Source organism: Platichthys flesus, chromosome 6, assembly GCF_949316205.1.
Source record: "Platichthys flesus chromosome 6, fPlaFle2.1, whole genome shotgun sequence".
Taxonomy (NCBI): domain Eukaryota; kingdom Metazoa; phylum Chordata; class Actinopteri; order Pleuronectiformes; family Pleuronectidae; genus Platichthys; species Platichthys flesus.
In genome coordinates this window covers 16,895,923-16,901,922 of record NC_084950.1, presented here as the reverse complement: position 1 = coordinate 16,901,922, position 6,000 = coordinate 16,895,923, and the positions used below count along the sequence as shown (strand labels likewise).

Genomic DNA, 6,000 nt, shown 5'->3' with positions numbered 1-6,000 from the left:
TCTGACTTGATTATCTTATTCTGCTCCTATGAGCAATTCTTTTTTTGCAGGTCAGTTAAAAAAAGTGAGGTGACACCCTGGATCTAACATTTGCTTTTGGCCAGGTGACATGGGCCTAGTCTGGGATAAAAGTGACATGCAATAAACCAGGGCCCAGAGCCAGAGCAGGGTCTTCTTGCCAAACGTCTCCTGCAGCTGAAGTGGGCACCTCAACAAGGCCGTCTTCTCTACCGCTGTGTAAAGTTTTGGCGGAAAGTATGCAGCCTTCTGTTTGCTCTAGTTTTTTCCCACTTGGATTCTGGCCGCAGCCCCAGAAGAGAGTGAATGTTTAATCTGTTTTGTGAGGCCGATCCGAAGGTGGAGAGATTGTTGCTCAGGAAGAGTTTGAGAAAATGTGAAGGGACGGGAGAATGTTTTGCTCAGGTAAATGAGGAACGAGGAAAATAATTCTCTATGCACCAAATTAATATCGTACCTGAAGTGAAATAGGACAGTGAACACAACAAAGTTTTTAATTGACAAAGCCAGGGTGAGAAAATCAAATTTTTTGGTCTGTTTGATTACATTTGGTGGGATGTTAGAACAGTGTCACAGTAATATATATAGTAATATAAGTGATGAGTTTTTGCCTTGGATCTTGATCCAGAACTTTAAAATGTATTTCTTAACATTGTAAGAACAGGTTTTGAATACTGTAGTGCTCAGTAACACAGAGTCAGTACTACTCTGAAACTAATGTTAACTGTGCAGAGAACACACAAAATCTCAAATCTTGAATGAAAAGCGAGCAGACAGAAAAATAAGAAAGAAGAAGAATCTTATATAATCTGCTCCTCTTACACAAGACAACATTATTAATCAACAAAGCAAATAATACAATACAATTAAATGGATGTAAATCTTGAACTCCTGGTCTGCGAGTGTTGCCCAGGGCAAAGACTAAACTAGGAGAAGCAGCCTTTTGTCACTATGCAGCACTGGAACCACCCGCCTGATAGTATTAGGAATGTTCAACATCAACATTTAAATCCAGACTGAAATCTTTTTTCAGTGCCTTTAACAAAACTCTTTTTTCAAGGCCTCACCCTCATTGTAGTAGTCTATTTCTAGTTTATTATTTTACACATCACTATCCTTTTCATTTGTATTAGTTTACTCCTTCCACTTATATATAAACACAGACTTTGATAAAATAGTTGTAGTCTCTCTATCTCCTTTGATCTGCTTTTTGCTTTGGCTTGTAAACAGATTTCAGTCGTTGTTTCAGTTGTTTTGATTTCTTTTAATGTTGTTTTCATCTTCCCTGAACGGCACCTTGAGTCCACCTGTGTGAAATGTGCTTCATCAATAAAACTGCCTTGCCTTATGATTACACGTGTTCCGATCATTTTGTCAACTCAATTCAATTCAACGAGTGCAGACAGTTCCAGCACAGACTGAAGGAGGGATTATCACAGGCCTGCAGAAGTTTTAGTTGGTTTATTGGGAGCTGAGTTTTACGAGTGGACCGTACTGCGCTTCCTCCAGTAGGGGCCGCTATGTGGCTGCAGTGGCCGCCTCTGTGTCGTTTCTCGCAGCGACAGTTGGGTGGCGCTGTTTCCCGCCTGGCACCTGGAGGACTGTGGTGGAAGCGGAGTACTCGTACTCAGACCAACATCGTCCACATCGTCCGCCGCACTGCCGCGGTCTCCCCGGGTTAGAACACGCTCTCACGCCGAGAGAAGAGCAGCGCAGAGCGGGGCCTCCTGTCTGTTCCCAGCGGGACGGAAAGTTTAAAGCCCGGAGAGGAGCCATGCTGCCGGACGACACAACAACAACCCCGCGGACATAAGCGACACCGAGGAGCAGAAAGTAGCTTCCACCTCCCCGACACCATAAAGACGAAGGAGAAGAAGCGGCTGCTCGCCCGCTTTATTGTGTTTTTTATTTAGGGGAACAACGGCCTGAAAGACGGCGTCTGGCCTGAGGAGAAGCTCGGAGGTCGGGGACTCCGGTCGGAGCAACGCTCATCGTTTCTGGTGAGAGCCCCGGTTCTTGTTTCACATTGTCGGTGTAGCGTGTGTGGTTGTAGCGCGGAGAAACACGGCTGAGCTGGGTCGAGACACAATTTACAACAACACGCACTCCAAAAAAAACACGCCACAACAACGCAGCATTGGTCAATTCACAGTCCCTCGGTTCACTTCGTCCCGTTCACCGGTCAATGGCCGCAGCTCAGCTGCACAGGTTAACTGGGAGGTTAGCTCCACGGAGCAGGAAGCCACGTTCACTCGGGCTGAGAGTTTATCACTGGCGGCCCCGGGGGTTAAACATTAGTGTGAGTCTTTCTGTTAAATGTCCCACAGCAGCACACACAGGCTGTTTGTCACTAAAGTCAACGAGGCGGTTGTAAAAGGGAAGAAGAAGAGGGAGGGTTGCTGCTGCTGCTGCTCTGCGTGTTTCGTCTTGCATAGTTGCTACCACAACATTAACTGACCCACATTTCACAGGGTGTCCTGTCTTTCTGGTCCAAATAGTTTCACAGGCCAGTCGAAACACCAGCGAGTGTCTCTCTCTCTCACTCAAACACACACACGGCTGCAGGCAGGTATAGTACAGTACAGAAAGGCAGGCAAGACTCAGCAGCTTCCACAGGAAACAGTGTGAGGAAAGACAGTTTCTAGGAAGCCCAGCTTTCAATGAATCACACAGGTTTGGTTCTCATTAGGGAGTTCATCTGCCTCTCTCTCTGTTTGAGTATGTGTGTGTGTGTGTGCTGCAGGATGTTCAGTAAGGAAATCAGCATTGTTTTGGAGTGAGGCACTTTCATGGCCAACTGGTGAAGGAAGTTATTTTCACTGTGAGACCATGTTTATTGCCACATATGTTGTACTCTTGTGGTTATGTCTGTTTCATTCTGAGAGCCCGGTTTTATTAAGAACTAATAATTATCAAGGTGTTTTCCCATTACCTGCAGTTTATCGGGTGCAGCTAAAGCTAATGCAACAGACCTTCTATGAATCCTTCGCAATAGCTTTAAAGCCTGTTTTTGATCATGTTCTTTCACAGAGGTGTTGGTTTAATATTTGTTAATTTTAGAGGCCTGACACGGTTAAAAAGCATTACTCACTAATAAGATAAATCAATACCTCTCTGAAATCAAAATTTGATAAACAAAAATGTCCACATCATCAACAATATAAGGACTGTTGAGCAACTGCTTTGTTTAAGAGTCAGTGCAAGTCTGAAAAAACAACACAATATCCATCAGTTTAAAGCACGATTTGATTTCTTCCGGTTTCTTGTTAAGACTCACCAACATAAATATTTAGTTGGCTGTCACACAGGAATAATAAATTCTGCAAATATTCACAATTCATCAATTACAACAAGAGATTGATACATTTTGGGCTAAAGTTTTTTGATTAATTTCCTGTTGATTGATTGATTTATCATTTAATAATGTCAACTGCCAATAGCAGTTATATCATTTATACTTGATTGTGCCGAAAGTCTGCAATTTATGATATTGAATAATTTCCACTTGGATGAACAAACTGTTTCTAGGATAATTTTATTAAACTTTTGTCTCTGGTGATATGATACTTCAGTTTCATCACTGAAGAGTTTTTTTCATTTAGCAAAAGAAAGCTAACTTCTTAGAATCAAACATTGCCTCGCATCAGAAATATGATTAAAGAGAAGTCGGTCTTATCAAAAATCAACTGAAGAACCATTCAGAGGAAGCTATTGAATGGTTTTGATACTGTGCTGCAGAAATGTTTTGGTCAGAACCAATATAATCACTGATGTTCGATAATGCTGTCCTGCTTGTCACTGGTTATAGTTGATTTTCTCTCAGAATGATTTTGTTTTGCTGAGGGCTGAGCGAAAGAGCTGTCAAGGCACTTTCTCTCATTTCCTGTGAGCAGGTTTCAGTTTGACAGCCAAAAGCTGTTGAGCCTTCCTACAGTAAGTGAGCTTCAGGAGGCGTGTGTCCATTCTGGGCTCAAAATACCTTGTGTTGAGCCTGATACACGCAGGAGAGCAGGGAGCTGTGGGATGGGTGGTGGGGTATGTGAGTGTGGCTGTGTGTTGGTTTGACGTGGGGTCGTTCCCTTGGTGAAGGCCTTGGGGATGGGTGGTATCAGGGTAACCTGACCCGCTGTGAAACAGCTGTAGCAACGTGGGGCTGATCCCCAGAGTCACAGTCCAGATCAGATGATGGTCCAGTATGTGTACGGGTGTGTGAGCATACACATGAGTGGCCCTGTTTTTAGCAGAGCTTCACATGCAGTGACAAAAGCGAAACTTCATTGACTTTTAGCTACTTTTAATTTCTTCTCCTTCCCCTCGTTTACTAATTAAGTTTGTGTGTGTGTGTGTGTGTGTGAGAGATGGAGGTCAGTTTGAAGCAGCGGGCCATGACAACTGGCTGAAGGTTAATGTGTCACCACTCTCTGGGGAGCAGCTGCTATGTCACAGGCACCACTCCTGTCTATAGATAGCCATGAATACAAACTCTTCCTCTTTTCTCTGCTGCATTAACACAAGAATCCTGGCCCCGGCATGCAGCCCGGCCCTCACAGGCAGTTGCCTCCTGAGACAAATGCTGCTGCTGGCAAGTTTTTCCACTTTCACCCCCGATTCGCTATCAGCGTCTGAATCTGAAAGTGCCTGCTGTGGTGGCACCAATGACCCCGTGTCCTCCGTCCCTCCCTCCAGCGTTGAGCCAGCTGGCAGAGAAGCTTTTTCATTGAGTTACACAGTAATAACCCGTCACCACATATCTGGGTCATCTGCAGTATTAATGTCTGAAACAGGTGAGGGCCTGATATTGCCCCTTTCCCGTCACTCTTAGCAGGATTGGCAGGACGCAGTTCGAACACTTGTTTAGTCTTTATTTGGAAGCAGACGCAGTCGCGTCGTCATTCACGCCAACGCTATTACAGCTGCAGTAGCTTCACATATTTTAGGTGCGGTGCAGTGTTAATAATGAAGTTCTCCCTGGTAAAAGAATAAAAGTTGGATCCTAGTGTTGTTTTTTTAATTAGCTGAATTAGGAAACCCCCAGGCTCGCCCCACTTCAGGTTCAGCAGGTTTGCTTCTTATCAAGGACCGAGAAAGAAGAACGCGGTTCAACAGCTAAAATTATTGTCAGGCTCCTTGTTTATGATATGATCAAATTTCCATTTAATTTAAAGCTTGCTGACTTTCTCACCGCTCACTTGTTTGAACAAAAGCATTATGTAAGCAAGTTTTCTACAGTTGTTTCTTTACTCAGACTCGCTGTAAAATGGGAAACTGCGAACATACTAGATAGCATTTGGCCCATTATTCCCTTTAAACTGCCATGAAAGGCTGTCAGGACCTACTGGGGCTGCTGGTGCAAGGACGAGCACAGACAGACAGTGAGTGGAGGCTAATTGTCGCTCTCTCTGATGCTAATGCTCTGCTCACAAACAAACAGCAGGTGACATGATGACCAGGCACAAATCAAACAAGTGCGCTCCTGGACGATTATCTCTGTAATGAGCCAAACAGAAGTTTGTGATAAAATCTTTTTTATTTAGAATCTTACTTATATGTAATCTGGTCAATATATGCACATTTCCAGAAAAGAAATTAACATCTTATGTCTAGTTTGACTGCAGTGTCCATGATTCAGTCTCTACCATTGTTTGATGGTCGTCATTTAATTCACTGAAGAGTCAAACTCCCACAAAACTCAGATTTTCAAAAGCAGGATTGTGTTTATAATGTATATCATCATCATCTTGGAGTGACAGTATCCCGCCGCCGGCTGCCAGATAAAATCTGGTTCTTATCTGTTGATCTCAGTACCCTGCTATGAACCAGCTGCGTCCACACGGCTTATCTGTCACAATTCATGCTGGCTTTTCATCCCATTCATAAACTCAGCTGTGTTATCACGTAAAGTGTAAGTGATGTATTTCTATTCAATGATGTTTTTAATTTCAGAGACATTGTTTAGCTCTTTGTGACATATTTCTGAAATGT

General features: G+C 43.6%; 1 protein-coding gene across 1 annotated transcript in view; it reads left to right on the top strand.

Annotated features, from left to right (window-relative positions):
• The first annotated feature begins 1,610 nt into the window (after positions 1 to 1,610).
• The window catches only part of LOC133954803 (cyclin-dependent kinase 17-like), a 28,889-nt gene continuing 24,499 nt past the window's right edge, over positions 1,611 to 6,000 (top strand). Inside the window, exon 1 of the mRNA XM_062389295.1 lies at positions 1,611 to 2,018. The gene's annotated coding sequence lies outside the window, so the exon portion shown is untranslated. The remainder of the gene's footprint in view (positions 2,019 to 6,000) is intronic.